At 45.0% G+C, this 18,605-nt stretch overlaps 2 long non-coding RNA genes across 2 annotated transcripts; one reads left to right on the top strand and one right to left on the bottom strand.

The window, feature by feature from the left end:
• Window positions 1-1,482: 1,482 nt before the first annotated feature.
• LOC130518636 (uncharacterized) lies at window positions 1,483-8,953 on the bottom strand. The gene is made up of 2 exons (XR_008948104.1): window positions 3,740-8,953; window positions 1,483-1,989 (listed from the first exon to the last, which is right to left on the bottom strand). It is a non-coding gene; the product is annotated as an uncharacterized LOC130518636 (long non-coding RNA).
• Window positions 8,954-14,242: 5,289 nt separating this feature from the next.
• LOC130518640 (uncharacterized) lies at window positions 14,243-18,525 on the top strand. Its single transcript, XR_008948110.1, has 2 exons — window positions 14,243-14,412; window positions 16,555-18,525. It is a non-coding gene; the product is annotated as an uncharacterized LOC130518640 (long non-coding RNA).
• The last annotated feature ends 80 nt before the right edge of the window (window positions 18,526-18,605 follow it).

Genomic DNA, 18,605 nt, shown 5'->3' on the forward strand with positions numbered 1-18,605 from the left:
GTTGTACAGTTATCTCCAGGCTGTTTATGATGCGAAACCATACAACCAACTACCTCACGCTGCAGAGCACCGGAGCAGGGGCTCACCTGGAGCCTTCTTCCTCTTCCTCTTCCTCTTGTCGACGACATGTTTGCGTCACCTCCTCAGACACAATCTTGAATTTCCATCATCACGCTGGGAACACTTTTACTGTCTCATAATAATAATAATAATAATAAATAACCTCCATGGGCAGGAGAGCAGTTTAATAGTGTGACTGAAAACGCCCAAATATCTGCACTCTCTGCATTTTTGTGGACTTGTCTCCCTCTTGTGGGGGGACAAAGTAGAGAGCCCCCCCCCCCAACTCCAACAGCACTGCTTCAACCAAAGGCTAAGGAAGATTTTCACTGCTTCTGAATCCAAAGACAAGCATTTAACCTGCTGTGGCTTAATGTAGGCGTCTTCCTGACCTACTTCTGTAAGTGGAGCTGCTGAAATATTCCCTGTGCTTAAAGACTCGCTGCAGCCTCAGAGCCCACAACTTCCGATTCCAGCGCGAGGTTCATGTCGACGGCTCTGCTCGTTCTGAAGCCGACTCCTTATCTGATGTTACACTTCATTCCTGATATGAACTTCTATGATATTTACTCTAAACTGGGAGCACTTGGTGAACCACCAATGCGAGTTTGGAATATTCATCACACAATTCTAATATGCTCTTGTTTAGACTTCAGGGTAGAGAACCACCAAACCATCGTGGGGGTGATCATACTGGAAAAGCCACCGTGGGGAGCAACCTGCCACAGCCCTCGGGTCGGGTACTAACGAGGCCAAACGCTGTCAGAAATGTGAGGAATCCTTTTGTCGGGGACACATGAGTCATGTAACAGATTAATAGGAGCGAGAATGAACGAGAACAAATTTTGACAATAACCCCGACACACTAAAACAGTATAAACTTATTTTCGTGGATTATTGAGGCACCAGTGTAAACACCAGAGCACTGTAAACCAATTTTCAGTGTAACAAACAGAACCTAATGGCAGAGTAATAGTTGGACAATTTAGACTAACAGCACTGTGCAGGCAATCTCTCTCGCGCTCCATAAATAATGGGGCGCACCCCTCATTCGACATCTAGCTGAGGTGATCTCCAGAAAAAGCAGCAAATTGGCTGTTGTTAGCACTCAAAGGCTGTGTTTTGACACCCCTCCTGTGCGCCTCAAGGACTCATTGATTATTTGATAGCTGTGTGTAGCTCAGTTGCTAGGCCTCCTATTCAGCTCAGTCAATGCAGAAAAAGTGCAACCTTTAAGTCTCAGACGACTGGTTGTCCAAACCGAGGCTGGGTTCACAGCAGTATATCTGTGAATGGTCGGGGCCGGGTCGCCCCCCCGACCCTAAACTGTGTTCTAAATGCATTCTTTAACAGGCGTAAAGGTGAATAAGAGGATCAGCAGCTGTTATGGGTTTGGTTTAACATCACTGTGTAGACAAAATCTGCTGGGAAGTCATTTTTTAATGATTAATATTCAAGATTTAACCTTTCACAGAAAGAATCCAATTGAGTGTGGATTTAAAATGTGTGCTCGCACCAGATGCTTAATAGAGTTTTTTACTGGCCGCCTTCCAAATGCAAACCTATTCGCCTTCCCTCTCTCCCCTGCCTTTTGCCCAGGAAAAAGCCCACCCTCTGGCTACCCTTCATTTTCTTTCTTTAGATGTCCTCACGCCTCTCTATTTGTCATTCATCAAGACATTTCAGGCCCCAAAACCTTTTGCAACTTTTCCAGACAACCCCCCCCTTGATCCCTGATTCTGCACCTCCTCTTTTAAAACCACCATCACCCTCTCATTCACAGTCAGATCACGCATGAATGCGGCATGGTTGTGCCACTGCCAGCTCTTTGCCAAACTGCCTGGCTGGTGCGAAGCGGCTGCTCCGGCCAGTTCTGGACCCTGCGTGGTACTGGTCCAGGTAGAGGCTTATCCAGGATTAAGGCTTTCACTTAAGAGAACAAAAAGAAATAATAATATTAAGCTGAAATCCAAACCTCAGGCAAAAGAAAGGACCAAAATGGAATTCCAATATCTTTTTTTTCATATTTGAGTTTACAAATTTTAGCACGTTTGCTGAATTTTACAGCTCGCTACGCTACGCCCACCTTTAAGTGGCTGCTGTCGAATTTTTGGTGCAACGTCCATTGTAAATTGTGTATTCACCCAAAGATTCTTGCTGAAATATCAACGGGAATAATCCTTATACAGCTACAAAAAAGGGTGATTTGCTAACAACTTGAGAAGTGACTTTGATGCTGTTGTTGGGTAATGAAAGTTCCTGATTCCAGCAACGCTTCTAAAGACATTGTAACAATAATATGGTAAAATTCTAAACTGATATTGCCACCTAAAGGGCTGTTATCTCGCTAGCACACGGTTTCTGGTTATATGGTGCTTATAAAATGCGTCAAGGCAGTTTTATTTTTCACATAAGGGGGTTTGATGAAGGTTAACACTGAATAGAAATTTCCGTCAGCATAAAGTGAATCTGTCCTTGTTGAAAATGATTTTTTTTAAACAGAGCAGCATTCAACAAAAAAGAAACTAGTTAACTGAAAAGCTGCAGTAAAATCAAATATATAGGCACGGACACATCATGGTTCTCCCCTCAGATCTGGGATCAATGTTAAGGTTAGTAGTAATACACAGAGAAACTCTAGTACCCCTCACAATAAAGGGCCACGGACGAGTCAAATCTGCCCGGTAACAGCAAATGCTTCTGGAAATCTGGCAAGTGCCACCTAACTGGAATGTTGGCCTCAAACAGCGCTTCTCTTTTAGCCACCAACAGCTCTCCCAATTTTACAATGTTCATGGTAAACAACTGTGATTTTCTTTTAAGAGCAATTTAAAAAGCTGAAGCAAATCAGGGTAAAAGAAAAGAAAGCGGGGCCAGTTATGAAAAGAACAGCTACACTGATGACACCAAACAAACAAAATTCCGATCCTTGTGCCAGACCGTAACTGTATTTATATCAAAGAGGTCATCTGGAAGTCAAGAAAGAAGCAACGATATTGTGAGGGGCTAATGCTGAACCCGGCGGTGACCCGTGCCAGGAGACACGTCTCAGCTCCACCAAAGACGCCGTTGGCTGCCGCCAAATCGCCAACAAATGTAAATGTTACCTCTCAAAAAAGACGAGAATCTGCAGCACAAGTTTGCCCGAACCTCCCTTTTTCTTCTCCTTGTACCATATTTACAAAGGCAGAAAACGTTACCATGGGAACACACTACCAGGCAACCTCGGTGGCTTGGCACGATGCCCAATAGTTGCTAGGGCACTGTTGTCAATGGCTGTTGGTGAGTGGGCCAACGTGTGCGTCTGCGAGAGCATGTCCTGTAATTATCGATGCATGGGAGAGAACGTGCATTTTAACGTGTTTATGGGCCCCAAACTGGGAGCTTGAAAAGATCTTAACTGAAAATCCAATGACTTTTCTGGCAATACGGAGGTTTCTCTGAACACAATTTTCTCTAAAAATTGTGGATCACAAATTATAGAGGAAGCTTTTATTGTAATCATTTTCCTTGTAAATAAAGAGGAAACATAATGATGCAAACAGATTGAAAAGACCCAAATGCACTCATGTTAAATAACATACACAGTTGGTGTTCTTTCACGAGGCTGATGCCCAACAGGAGGTAGAAGCTCATATTTGATGGTTTTGTAGACGAATGTGATGAATTAAAGTTTTACCTTAAAAGCTGGACTACTTTGACGGTTCTCCAGTCACTGCTGAGGTCCTCGTGATCCAGAAGCTCCTAAAATCAGCCAAACATTGTGCAGATTATCATCATGAAGTTGTGAGATGTAAATAAATAAAGCCAGCGACCCAGTTGCAACGTCCTCTGGGCTTTTATCCAGACTACATATGCAGCAAAGCTGTTTTCCACAAAACGCCTAAACTAAATCATCAAAGGACACTACTGAATAATTAAAGCAATCCAATTGGTGATTATAGACAAGAAAACAGACATTAATGACAGAGGAAGTACAAGAGCATGAGACTATCAAAAGGGCAACGGTGATGAGAATAAATCAACCTGAATAGATAAAGTAATGGCACAAAATACATGAAGGAAACAGACAATGTTGATGAACACTGCATCAATAATAGAGCTGAAAAATACAATATGACGTTATGTTTCAGACAAGTAAAAAAAACACCAAGTCTATGGCTGAGCAGCGCAATAAAAGTGTCGTGTGCTCAATCATTTCTACATTTTACACACAAAAGGCCCAATTTTAAGACCAACAAAAGTCAGAAAGCTTCAAGAACCTCATAGTCCAACAGTGGGAGTGTTTCTCCGAACATCTTATTACCAAACGGTTCTTCTCCAATCTTGAAGTAATGAATTTCACTAAAATTTGGTGTGTGTGTGTGTGTGTGTGAGAGAGAGAACCGTGCTGCAGTCGACGGTTCAGGTGTTCATCTCGGTACAGCAGGGCTGGATCAATAAGGAATCCAGGTTCATGACATTAATTTGTCTGAAATGCTCCTTTACAAATGTGTGTGTGTGTGTGTGTGTGTGTGTTTTAACTTCACTTGATGCAGGAGTGTTCACATCGTGGTTCTTGTGTGCGCTGCCTGAGGAATCAGGCAGGTGCTGCATCTGTGGACGCGTGGACGCAGGGTCCGTGTGCTCATGGTTAGCGGTTAGCATTGTTTGTCCAATGCGGCAGAGGGCGGGGTGGCGGATCAATAGCAAACAAATGAATTCAAATCAATATTAAACTGGGGAGTGAAGGAGGGAGGAGAGACTGAAAGTAAGTGTGAGGGCTGTTGCACCGCGGATACGGAGGAGGAGGTGGGTGGGTGGGAGGGGTGGTGGGGTGGGAGAGAAGTAGCTGCACGCCGGGGGGAGAGCGCTGATGTCTGCAGCACAACCCTCAGTGCTGGGGGGCCAAACTGATGGTGAAAGGGGGGGAAATAAAAGGACTCCGCATCCGTGAGCTCATCCCAACGCCAAGGTCACGCCCCTCAGCTTCTTCCTCCACGTTCACCTGGCTGCATTTCTACTCTGCTAAAGCCAGCGCGCTGATCTGTGGAGCGACAACAAGGCCCCCCCTCGTATGTTCTGTCCCACGCCTAAATGACAGGTTTCTTGTCCCTGCGCGGGATAAAAGTAAAGATCTTAGGAAGTGAGGATTTATTTCTGACCTTTAAACCCGATCTCCCGAATGGAACTCGGCATTTTCAGCCATCTGAGTTGGGATGGAGCGTGTTTGGACTGCAGGCGTCTCCGTCCCTCAGGGTTTATATTCAAGGTTTAGAAGCACTCGAATCGACACTTTGGTTCAATCATCATTTACAGTAAAAGCAGGTGATTATTTAGCAAAGCTAGTGTGGCTGCATTGCTAATTACTCCCTAAATTAATTTACGCGGATGTTTGTTTTAAAATTTAAATAAGAGAAGCCGTCAGTTGAAAGGGGTGTGAATATACTGGCTAATGGGTAAAAAAAAATCTGTTTATAATTACATGAAACCAGATAAATCCAGGCAAAATGGTTTGAAAGGGTCAGATTGTAGTTAATTTGCAGAAAGGCAGTGATTTTAATTAATGCTCTAACGAACATTAGCGTTTTTCTGAGGCTAAACTGTCAAATCGTGACAGTTCCACGTGTTTAATCTAAAGCTTCTCTGAAAACGCACATGCATCCCCGTTCCCAGAAATAGTGCTTCAGCCTTTTTATCCGAGTGGAACTGAAATCCACGTTAAATAGTTGCGTTAATAAAGTGTCGTGCGGAGGAGCATCTCCTGCCTGCACTTCAAAGGTGTTTGACATTATTTTGCTCCTTCTTGAAAGCGAAAACAGCTGAGCTGTATCGGTTCATCTCTCGCCAGTGGGATCAAAGCACTAAGAGCCGCTCGGGAGCTGAAATTGAATGAAATGTTGAAGAGATAGTGGCTAAAACAAACATGAGTGCCTGTGAATGGGCACTCTTCATTTCCAGCTCAAGGTTCCTCGGCGGATCACGTTCTGCGATAAAGGCCTCACTCTGCTTACAGATCATTATCTCCATTGTCATACAGGAAATCATGCATGCATGAGGTTATTTGTCTAAATGGATTCAATGTGTGACCTTGTAAAAGGCACGCGGTCGGACAGACGGGCCGTCGAGGCTGCGGACGGACAGACAGACACCTGAGGCCGCGTCCGCAGACAGGCTACAGGAGAAGCAAACATCACGTCTCTCAGCTTCTCCTCCGCTCTCATTTCAAATCTGACAGCCTCCCCCTCTTTGTCTCCGTGTCCCCCTGAGCTGTGCTGTGTGTGCACCATCCCCGCCTCTAATGTGGTCTGGCGTGCATACCCATGGGTGCCTGCGCGCCGCCGCCGTCCTAATGCCGGGTCAAGGGGGCATCTGAAGCCGCGCAACGCTGTCTGTGACGTCATCAGTCACCGCTATTACTCACGTCTCACCTCCCTTCACTGTCTGGAACCGCCGGTGGTTCGGGCTGGGCGGCGGGCCGGGTAGATACACACACGGCCATGTTGTCACAGCTAAATAAATTGGTATTTGAGAGGCCTAACACCAAAATTCTCCAAATCCAATTTGCAGATTTAGGTCAGCTCACATAGAGTCGAGAGATTATTTTAGTGCCCTGTTCAACAATCATTTATGCCACATTATTATCATTTTTGTCACTACAGAATGTTTAATGTCTCTTTGAAATTAAAATCTGTTAATAATTCAGATGGAAACAGGCAAGACAGCTCAGCTGGGATTTAATACCCATTAAGCATACATTAAGTGATTGCTCGTCACTTTAATAGATAAAGACAATTTCCTAATTTGTTACATGGAAAAACACTTAAATAATCATAAGGACTGTTTTTAATTTATTTTATCTCGATCTAATAGTCAAAAAGTTGCATTAATGGCATTGCAGCCATTCCAGTTAGCCCTTTAAACTATCAGATCTAATTATATATCCAGTTTTCAACATACAGCAAATGCTACACAAATTAAATAATATTAACTTTGACTTATAGGCAATTTCAACTCTGTCAAAATCACCATACATTATAAGATAAAATAACATAAAAATAAACAACTAAGACTCTAATAGGTACTCATTCATATTTTTTTTAAAAGTATTTAAATTATTCAATTGATTCCATTCGTTAAAAGACTATTTCAGACATGGATCGGGACGACAGAGGGAATAAATTGTGGTATGCTGTCATGTAGAAGTGTTCTCCGATGACATCTGACTCAGGGTTTCCACTTTTTACAGTTGTTACGACGATGTTACGATGTTCTAATGTACATAAGTACATAAAACGAAACAGCACCACATGAAACCCTCGAGCCAAGCGTTCCACGAGCGCTCGGCAAGTGGAAAGACGTGGAGCACGGTAGAACAATAGAATCTCCAGATGTGGCTGCATGTGGAGGAACATGTGTGAGAGGTTCCGATTGTATCAAATCACCACGTCTGCCATCAGCACACGCGCTCCCGCGGGCGGGGGCCTGTCTGTCACCTCCCCTGTCAGCCAATGAAAAGGTGAGAACTCAGGAACATAGATAGCTGCTATGAAAGCTCTCAGCCTGTGTGGGAACGCTTCGCACCCACCACATAAATCATCCATGACCGGTAGCACCAGGCGCCATATGCATGCTACAGCATGGCGTTGATAACAAGGACGCCGGCGTCATAGTTACAGGTATAGAGAGAATGCGTGTCTGCGTCTGCACGCTTCGCCCTAATGAAGGAAGGATGTGCGGAGAGCTGGCGCCAACCGGCTTGAAAATATTAGCAAAAAAAAATACGGGGAAAATAAAGGGACGAGCACGTTGTGATTCATAATTACAGCTCGAATTAAAAACGAAGGAGGGAGAAAAAAAGAGGACAAATTCAGCGAGAGACAGGGTAAAATGAGGAGAGAGACGGAGACGGGCGGCAGAACGGGGCGACAGCAGCGGATGCCTGAAGAGGCGTCAGACTCTTGTCGGAGCAGCGGCCTCGTTGCACAGGACTGAGGAATTCTCCCCGTCCCCCCGGACACATTCCTCCGCTGCTCAAATATTAACCAGCGCTGCGCCACCTTACTGTACCGCAGCACCGCGCTTTGCTTATCCGGCCCGCTGACAACATATCTTACATTAACCGCATCAAAAAGCACGTTAGCACCCGCGAGCAAAGGGTGCGGCAAATACTGTGGAAAATCCAACGAAACGCCCTGCAAATCCCTCCGAATCCTCGGGCAAACGAGGAAATATCAGGTGAAGAGCCCTGACTCGACAGGCTGCCCTGTGCTTTCTCCAGAGAATGGGAGCACATGCGTGCACGGAGCCCTGCGAAAACACATTTGGAAAATATCAAGGCAAGAAGGGCTCTATTGTACTGGAGGGGCAGAATGTAGCTCTTATTCTCCTGCTGCTGGACCAGGGGCACGAGGGTGACATCAGCACAAAGAGGAAAATGTAATGTGAGGCATGTCCAAAGCTAGTTTCAAGGCTACGGCCCACAGGACCGTCTTTATACCTACGCTCTCTCACTTTTCAGCAGCATCTGATAATCGGGACGTGACCACCAGATGACCCTTCCACTTGTTTTTGTCCACGATAAGTCATAGCCAACAGTGTGACGCTCAAACAGGCGAATGTCTGCATGCAGGATTTGCACAGCACATATCTGTGAGGTTAATCGGGACGGAATGACTCAGGGAAGCGTAATTCAATTATTCTGATGGCGGATCGACGTTTCGATCAGGCCACAGACTAAAATGGCTGAACAAGTGATTCTGAATGCTGAATGCCATTTAGCAAATGTTTAGCCATTAAAGCACTTGATTTAAATCCAGCTCTACGTGGAGCCGAACGAGGCAGCAAAAAAACAACAAAAAACAGACGCTTATTCTGCATCATTTGTGAATGAAATAAAACCCTTTTTCTGCTCTTACCTGATGAATAACGACCGCCATCGCTGGAAAAGGTTCAGGCCATTTCAGATGAACCTGAAAAACAAATAAAACAATCAGTGCAGACACCCCATGAAACATCATCAAGAGCAATTCCAAAAACATTGGTGATATATTTGATAAACCTGCCAATGTTTAATGATGCTGCGTCCACAGATTTATCAAACCGCAGCACATATTTGTGTATGACCTCGGGGGGATTTGTATTTCTGGTACCGGTGCAGACCACATTAGGATGGTGTAATATTGTACGGCTGTTCAGATTCTCAGTTTTCAGCTGGGAGAGAAGAACTCAAGGACCTCTGATTCAAATCTACGCGCAATGGCAGCCTGCATGGGAATTCCTACGCTCTACTTCCATCTATTAATGTGAGCTGTGGTTGAATGTCATCAATTATGCACCAGAAACACAAGATTCTGCGGGAGCTGGAGGATCTCTGGGTGAGGACACGGGACTGCGGCGCAGTGAATATATAGAACGGCTGCATTGTCCTCTGCAGTCAGATGTTCAACTCCATCGACGAGAACAAGCTGTCAGCACAAATCTTGCACGTTTGCTGAGCAAACTGGATTTAATGAGGCTAACGGTTTTGTGTTAACTCATTGATGTTAACTCACTTAAACTAAGTTCAACCACAAATGAACTGAGTGGAGGAAGAGAAAGAGCGTGACAGTGCTACTATAGTATCTTTACATTAGGGCCTCTTCCCCTTTAAGGCCCAGAGTGTGTTGACCCTGCCAGTGAGTTCATACCATGAGCAGACCCATATAGCTTCTCTTCCAGATCCCCTGATCACGACCCTGCTGAGCTGCCGCCTCGGTTATGTAAGATTACGTAAGACCCGCTCCATCTGAGTAACATTTCATAACTTGGGGTCTCCTCAAACTGGCATTGCCACCAAATCTCCCATGAGTTCCACCCACAGACTCCAACGGCTTTGGAAAGTAAAAACACACACACACACACACACACACAAAAACTCGTTTAAAAAGAAATGATACCAGTTGTTTTTACTGGCACATCTCAAGCAACATTTGTCTCTTCACATCAAAACTTTTTTTCTACTTTTGTTAGGTACAACAAAGGTCAAGGAAAGGTTAAATTAACCAAATTGATTTTGTATTTAACCAAAAGCTTGTTTAACGACAGAACGCGATAATGCTGCCTTTTCATTGGCAGCATCTCATCCCCTTTCATTCAGTCGTTATGAACTTTCTTTGCCACGTTATTTGTGGCCTGGCTTGTATCAGCATTTCATCGTTTGGGTCCAATTTCAATCAAATGTGTCGATTATTACGAACCAGTGATGCAGCCGAGGAAAGAAAACAGAAAATAGCCATGAATAGGAAGAGATGTTTCAGCGGTGGCGGAATACTCGGCACACGTAATGGCGGTTCCACGACACCAGCCGGTATATGCAGACAGATAACTGAGGAGTCAGAGCAGATTCAGACTGAACCAGCAGGAGCCAGTGAATCCAAAAACAGAGCAGAACCCTTCAGCACATAACACAGGAGAGGAAAACGCAGGAGGAAAAAAAGAGTGTCGGAGGAACGTTAGAGAAAATGGACTCGAACAGAAGATCTGACACGACCCCCGAATCTTGCAGGTGATACCTACAGAACACAACTCCGACAATCCAATAGAACAAGTCAGTATAAACTAAAACTAAAGACGTCTTTTAGCCAGAACTTTACCGCTATGCGCAAAAATATCCCGGCCAAATTTCGACGAGACAGACGGACAGGAAGACGGACAGAACTCCTAGAACTGAGCGAAGTTTGTTAAATCAACTTAGATCTTTGAATGAATCCACCCCGATGGGTTTACCGATGACCAACAGTACCGCTGGGTGGGGGGGGGGGGGGGGGGGGGGCGTCTTTAAAGGCAGGCAGATAGAGGAAGGATACCCGGATGAACGGGTGCAAGATGGGATAGAAAAAAACGGGAGAAGCATGGGAGGGGAGAAATCTGCAGGGAAACATAGGAAGAGACGCTGCAGCGTTTTCCTCTCTTTATTCCCGCTCCGTTCCCATTTAGCCTCTCGAATATGTCGTCCGTTCCCATTTAGCCTCTCGAATATGTCGTCCGTTCCCATTTAGCCTCTCGAATATGTCGACTTCCTATGCAGCCGAGATGCAAAGGAAAGAATCCCATCTGAGAGGGACACGCGTTAGCAGGGCTGACCAGCGCAATCCTGCTTTTACGCTTCATCGTGGCGTTACCAGATAATGACACATGCGTGCACAGATAGCGACATACATGAGTCACATCCATACACACACCGCCGCCTCATGTACTTGGCTCACGTGCACGGGCCCCCTAAATCTGGATGTATTCAGTGATCCAATTCCAGAGCCCCCATGCAAATGTGAACGGAGGTAATCCTTCAAGAAGAGGCAAAAGGAGCAATAACCCAGGATAAAGGAGGGCTGATGGAGAGAAAAAAGGAGAGGAGGAGCAACAAATGGGGCAGATGAATAGGATGGGGGGGCTTATCCACAAATTTTGCCAAAAAAGCAGAGAAAGAACAGACGAGTGTTGGAAAATTACACGGCGCAAAGTAGGAGGATATTTTAAAGGCAGCGTGTGTGTGTGTGTGTGCGTGTGTGTGTGTAGTGGAATACTCACAGGACTGAGAGCAGGGCTGTGCTGAAGTGATGAAAAACAGACTCAAACAAAAATCAGAGGCCGTCGCAGCGCTTCACTTCAGAGGAAAGTCCAGCGTCTTGTCATTCTGGAGTTTAGGGGTTTTTCCCTTCATTCTCCCGCGATTTTGCCAGTTCTGCTACTCAGTCGTCCCTCCTTCCTAAAGCCCTGCTCCTCTCTTCCCCCTCCTGTTTCACCAGTGCCGGTACTCTTTACTACCTCTCTCTCTCTCTCTCTCCTTCTCTCTCATTCTGTCTTTCTCTCTCCATTTTCCCTTCATTCTGTGCCTTTGTCTGTTTATTAATCCCGCCATTTCTTTTCCTTCAAACCAAGTCTTCTATGTGCAAGTAAGTTTTTTAAAAAAAAAAAAAAGGTTTCTAAGCTGAAATCACGTTTAAAAAAATGCTGCTCAGGAAAAGACGAGCGTTTTAGAGTATTCGTTCTGCTGCAGCGGCAATCCGAGGCCTGCTTGTCCACGGCGCCACATGCAGCAGAGCTAAAACATCCGCGAGATGTTGCTGGGTACGAGAGCACAGAACCAGAACCAGCAGCCCAAAAGAAGAAAAAAAGGAAAGAAAGAAAGAAAGAAAGAAAGAACACGCTGCGGTCGATCTCCAGTGAGAAGTGAGGGGAAGGAGTGGGAAGGACTCCGGGGTGTGTGAGAAGTGGTGGGAGGGGAGAGAATGCGAGAAGAGAGAAAGAGGGAGCGAGAGAGAGAGAGAGAGGACAAGAAAACTGGGGTTCATGGAGAGATATCAGGAAGGGAGGGATAGAGGAGGAGTGTGTCAGTGGAGAGAGGACAGAGAGGAGGCGAGAGCAGTCATTCAGGGTTTTTTTTTTCTCTTTTCATGGTCGTTTTGCATGATTTTTTTTCGGCTCACAGTTCCAAGGCTTATTCCTTTTTCTGCTTAAGGAAAATGAAGGAGGAATAAAGCCAAGGAGAAAGACTGACAGTGGGCTTTGTCTGCTGGCCCTGCCATTCCTTTTCCTGGTTTCCTTTCTGCTGTGACTCTCTATTCAGCCTCCTTTCTGCACGTGCACTTGAACTCTAAATCCTGTCTGCTTTCCCCTCCCCGCTCTCCCTCGCTCTTCCTGTCTCTCCGGGGCAGATGCTTGAAATAGAGCTAGCAGGCAGGAGAGAGAGGAGGCGGGAGGGAACAGGAGAGAGCAGGGGGACAAAAAAGGGGAGAGAGATGTTGAGGGGGGGAGGGGAAACACACAGACAGGCAGCACGGCTCAGTGTGCACGCATGCGAGTGTGTGTGTGCATGCGTTTAAGTGCACACGGTCATAAACACCCGCGCATTTACCACAGATTTAGGAGAAGTTTCTCACACGCCAGGCGGGTGATAATCAGCACGCGCTGTTAGCCTACATACCAGAGAAAGACGACATGACTTTTTGAGGTCAAAGAAGGAAATAAATAAAACATCAGCAGGGATTTCTATATTTTCATCAGCTTAAAGTCTTGAACCAAGCGCACCAGCAATGAAGCCACATGGCTGAGCGTGACCCCAGAATAACGATGGCTGCGAGCAATTACTTGCCATTTTATACTGATTAATCCCCCCGTTACAGTAACGAGGGAATATGGTATTGTTAATATTAGCAGCAGCACATCAAACACGTTTGACTTTACTCACATTTAGTCAATGACTTTCAGCTCCAAATCAAACACCATATGCAGGTTATTAGTGTTACTAATACAGCCTGGCTGCTCTGCAGGTTTATTTGTATTATTAGGGGTCTTTGCCTCTCATAAGCACTGCAGTACTTCACAACACGCTACTGTATGGATTCACTGACGTATTTTATCATTTGTAAAGAAAAGCCTAGGACACGTAGCTTATACAAAGCAAGAATGTCTCATGTAGGTATTAATGTATGTGTAATTGACTGTTACTTCATCACAAACCACTGTTTCTTAAACGTGTTTAAAAATATTTTGAAATAATATTAAAGCCTCACCTCGCGCGCAGCATCCCAACATACGACCACATGCATTCACTGGTTAACCACAGACAGCAGTGGCTGAATAACTTGCATACCGCACAGATTGTTGTCCAAGGAGGAAACTCTTGCGCTTAGAGAGGGTTTATTAGCAAACTGATCTGAAAAGATTGTCTTTGCATTTATTAAACATCCACAAATGATTGAGACAATCTGTATCTAAAAGGAACTGTTAATTCCTGGCGATCCTAAAAGATATTTGCGGAAGTTGAGTCGACCTTCCTTATTTATTTGAGGTTAAAAAAATGTTAATGCAATAACGTCACAATAATAAGACACCCTATATAAATAATAACAATAGTACTGAAGTTGCCATTGTTTTTCCTGTCTTTGTGCCTTTAGTATTTGCTCCTCTATTACTTGTCTGATTTAAGATACTATGGCCTGGAAAGAGCTCTCTTCCTCTTCGAGCCTGCTCGGACGATGTTTTCTTTATTATTGTGGTCGTGTGTCTGAGGATTGTGGGGTCTTTAACACATTTCTTCTCGCTCTCAGGTCTCAATTTTAGAAGAGATTCTAATGAGTGCACCCAAACCTAACCTGCAGGTATTATTTGCAAGCAAAAGAAAGGGCGAGGTTGTCACTTACTGGGTGCTGGTGATGTCTTCCCCTGCTGACCTGCAGCACACTTTCACTGGGCTGGAAATAACGAGAAGTAGGCCAGAACCGGAGAAACGCCGCACCGCCCCCTAGTGGAGGACGCACGGAATAGCTGAGCGCTGCTCACCGCTGACAAACGTCTCTTTAACCATTTTAATACGCCCGTTCTGACGCACAGGTGAGACAACAGATATGATTTATAATACACGCATTTGACTTCTGGTATCCTGGTGGAACGATTATTAAAAATTGTTAGCGAGCCTTAATCGAAGTTAGAATATTATCCTCCGTTTACGTCTGCCTCCACATCTACGTTATGTATGAACTAGCTAATACTTTACCCTCAAACCAAAATAAGGTTCTTTTGTATTGCATTAATAGGTTGTTAAGTGTAAAATACCGTCAGTGTGTGGCAATTTGTATAATTAATCAACAATAGAGGTATATGCTAGTACCTGGCAGGTTTGTGCACACCTTACAGCTAAGATAGCAACTATTGAGTTAACGCCAATAAAAGGCGTCAGATTTAGAGTACTTTGAAGCCGCTATGTAATCAACTGTTATATTTAATTTGGTGCTCACCTCTCCTCTCTGGAGATGATCGGTGCAGCGGTGAAAGACGAAAACCTAGAAGTTCTGTCGGCTTTTCTTCAAGAATACGCAAAGAAAAATGCGCAGAAAATAACGTAGCGCACGCGGCCGCGAATGCCACGCCCACCTCAAAGCCTATAGTTATCGTTTAACATAAGTGGAATAAAAGGGAGCAATTTATATCATGAAATCCGTTTTAGGCGCACCACTATGAGCGTCAAGGAGGAAAGAGGATGAAGAGTACGTAGGAAAACTATCATAGAGGCTTTATTCAACAATAAAGCGGTTTAAAATGCGTTACATAAAACAAGACCAACACTAAGACAGAATGTAAAACCAAGATAAATGTGAACTGTGCCTTGGGTGCTGCAGCACAGGTGCTGTAGTCAGTGACCTATAATTATCACTGGAGGTGTTGGTATGAAGGAACTGTGCAATATGCAATCATTTTTCATCACCATGTTATTGAGGCCCTCCGTTTGAATTGCACCTGATAAACACGGAAAACAAAAATTAAAGGACCAATATTCAATATTCTTTCTCCTTGGGGTTTGCTGCAATCCTCTGAAGAGTGTGTCAATAAAAACCCACGGTCTCTGTTCATGAGCATCAGTTTTCACTTTAATGCAGAAGACTTTAATTCTGGCGGAGGTTAAGGAAAGAAAACTAGGGCAGATATTTGTGCGTAAGATGTTGATCGCTACACTTTTGTGGTAAAGTTGTGCATCCTTGAATACAAGTCTCCATTTTTCTGTACTCTAATTCAAAAAGAGCTCATCTCAAGGCTTCTGCTGGTGCTGAAATCTCTCTTGAGCGTAAAGCTTTTACAATTGCAATAGTCTATACAATGAAAGCACACCGTATAGGCACATTCCTGTCTCAGTGTGCAGTAGCTGCTATCTACTCAGGGAGGCTGACAACAATAGAACCAGGGTCTGCACAGAAACCTGTCAAACATTTGATAAGCTGGAATGTTTGATTTTATGTCTGTTTGGAAGAACGCGTCCTGACCTCTTAAATCGTATCGCAGCATGTATAGGTTGTGTTTCACCATCCAGCATCCGCAGTTCTTTACTCGTGCCTGCAAGTCTTCATTGGAACCATGATAAAAAAAAAACTTATGAGGGGGTGTTAGAAGAATAATATTGGCCCCCAGCTCATTTTAGCTCGGCCACTCAGTGAGGCTTAAATGTTCTAGTCACGGAAATACAATTCCATACAATATACATCTGAGCTATATGTACATATTAATGTCAGGTTCTCTCTCTCTCTCTCTCTCTCTCTCTCACACACACACACACACACACACACGCACACACACACACACACACACACACATTCAAGACAGGAGTAATCTGAGTTCATTCCTGGTATATGAAGTCCATACATTGTAAATAGCACTGAAATATTGTCTGTTGTAACTTGTTTACACTGCGGAATGAGAGATGGCAGCTTGTTTGATGTGAAGCCAACAATATTGGGGGGAAAAAATTCTTCCAATGTTTTTTTTTTGTAATATATTCCAGGCGTGTACGACAAAATTTGCACTCCAACGTCTGCGTTTGTGTTAATAAAAGTGACCGAGGCCACAACCGCGTTTACACTTTGCTCTGTTTACAGAGCAGCGTCCAACGGAAACATCCTCAGATTTCAGACGGGAGCCAAAAGCAGAAATGGCTTATTGCTTATTTACTTGACTTTGTTATCCTCCCTTATCACCCTGCAACAGCGAGCAACCGCAAACAGCTTTCCATAGCAACTGATCCATGGGAACCAGCACGGTAAGTACAAATACCATAAATAGATGCTCTGTTACGCTGTTGTGTGTGTGTGTGTGTTTATGCTTTAACTGATGAATTAACTTGACAACTGCATCTAAAGAAACCCACCATCTGTAATTACAGAGAGAGGGAATCATAGGGGCAGCAATACACACCAAATCACAGGAGATTAACAACAAAACGACAACTTATACCACCACAAAATGAAAGTTCTTGTGAATTACGGATGTAAGTGGCCTTCCATTTATTTCAGTTTGTCAACATTACGCCTAAACATGTTATTTACGCACACAAATGCAACGTGTGTGGCTGTAAGTGTGGTCACGGCGATGTTCTGCCTTGGCGGCGTCACGTGTGCGTTTAGTTGTTTCTCATGGTGGTGCTGATCCAGCTGTTGTAGCGGCAGACGCGGGCGAAGACGCTGGGGTGTCCCTGCATGGCGCAGTCGTAGCCCCAGGAAACGACCCCCTGCAGCTGCCCGCCACACACCAGAGGGCCCCCGGAGTCCCCCTGCAAGCACACGCACACCTTTCTATTAACACTTAAAAAAACGTGGAGAAAACACTGAAAAAAAATACCCCAACACACATGTTGAAGTTTATATCTATGCTAAAAAGGTGTTGCTATAAAATAGTTGTTTAAACATTTACAGTCTAATTGTGTGAAATATATGTGTGAAGCAGCTCACCTGGCAGCTGCTGGCACCTCCCTGCATGAACCCGGAGCAGACCATGTTGTCAGTGAAGAGGTGGGGGTAGGCGTTCCTGCAGATCCTGTCATCGATGATGGGCTGCCTCAGGCACTGGAGCCTGTCAGGATAGTATTCTGAGGAGAAGGGAGCAAAAACCTCAGGCTGTGGAGACCATTTAGGGTGTCAGAGAACACAGCGGCATGTTTTTAAATCGACTGTATAAAACTCAGACGGGGAGGGGGGATGTGTCTTCACTCACGGCCGTTGGCAGATGTGTTGCCCCACCCAGACACCATGCAGTTCTCATCGGCCACGGGGCAGCGGGAGGGCAGCGCCACGGTCCGGACGTAGCTGTTGAGGGTGGCGGGGCGGCTCAGCTTGATCAGCATGATGTCGTTGTCCAGGTTGTAGCTGTTGTAATGGGGGTGTTTGATGAGTTTGGCAGCATCGATCCACTGCTCGGTGCCCTCGTTCACAGCAATGTTGTGCTCGCCCAGGCGCACCTGCACGCGGCTAAGAGAGGAACGAGAAGGAATCAATACGGTGAAGAGCCTCTGCTTGATGGTGACCTGATGCCCATCTGTTACCATGGACAATAACTGGACTTACGACTTGTAGCAGTGGGCAGCAGACAACACCCACTGGCTGGAGATGAGGGATCCACCACAGAAGTGGTATCCAGAGTTCAGGGAGACCTGGTAGGGGACAGAGTTCCTGGGACACTCGTACCCTCCCACGACCTTACCGTCCTCAACAGCAACTGAAAACATCGGGTCCAACATGAGAGGCGGTTTACACATATAGGAAGGGGTTAAAGTTGGAGTTTTGACTTACATGCTGCTCCCAGCAAAGCCAAGAATACCAGAGCCTTCATGGTGACCTTTGTAGAAGTGAGAGATCCTTGTTGCACCTCCTTTTATGCACCAGTGTTAACCTTCTCATGTTCAAATCGCCAGCACAGGTAAACATATCGTATCTCTGCCCTGGGAAAGGTGCCACATGCCTGAAAATGACACGACTTAATCAGATTTACAGAGAAAAAAAGTAATTCAGAAGTTAATGGAATTGGTACAAAGGAAGGTTGAATGTTTGTGGTCGCTAATGTGCGATTTGTGGGGATATTCCCAGCTTTGGACTGATAGCACCAGTTTGTGGTTATCACAGTTCAAATGGGCTGCAGGAACATTCACACTGCCCAAAAAACCCCAATAAGACTCTTCCAAAACTCCATGCGTGTATATTTGGTTGATAAGTGGCTCCCTGAGTTGGTGTTTGTTTACATTACACATAAACGCTTATTTCCAACCT

The sequence above is a fragment of the Takifugu flavidus genome, chromosome 21 (genome assembly GCF_003711565.1).
Source record: "Takifugu flavidus isolate HTHZ2018 chromosome 21, ASM371156v2, whole genome shotgun sequence".
In the NCBI taxonomy this organism is placed as follows: Eukaryota; Metazoa; Chordata; class Actinopteri; order Tetraodontiformes; family Tetraodontidae; genus Takifugu; species Takifugu flavidus.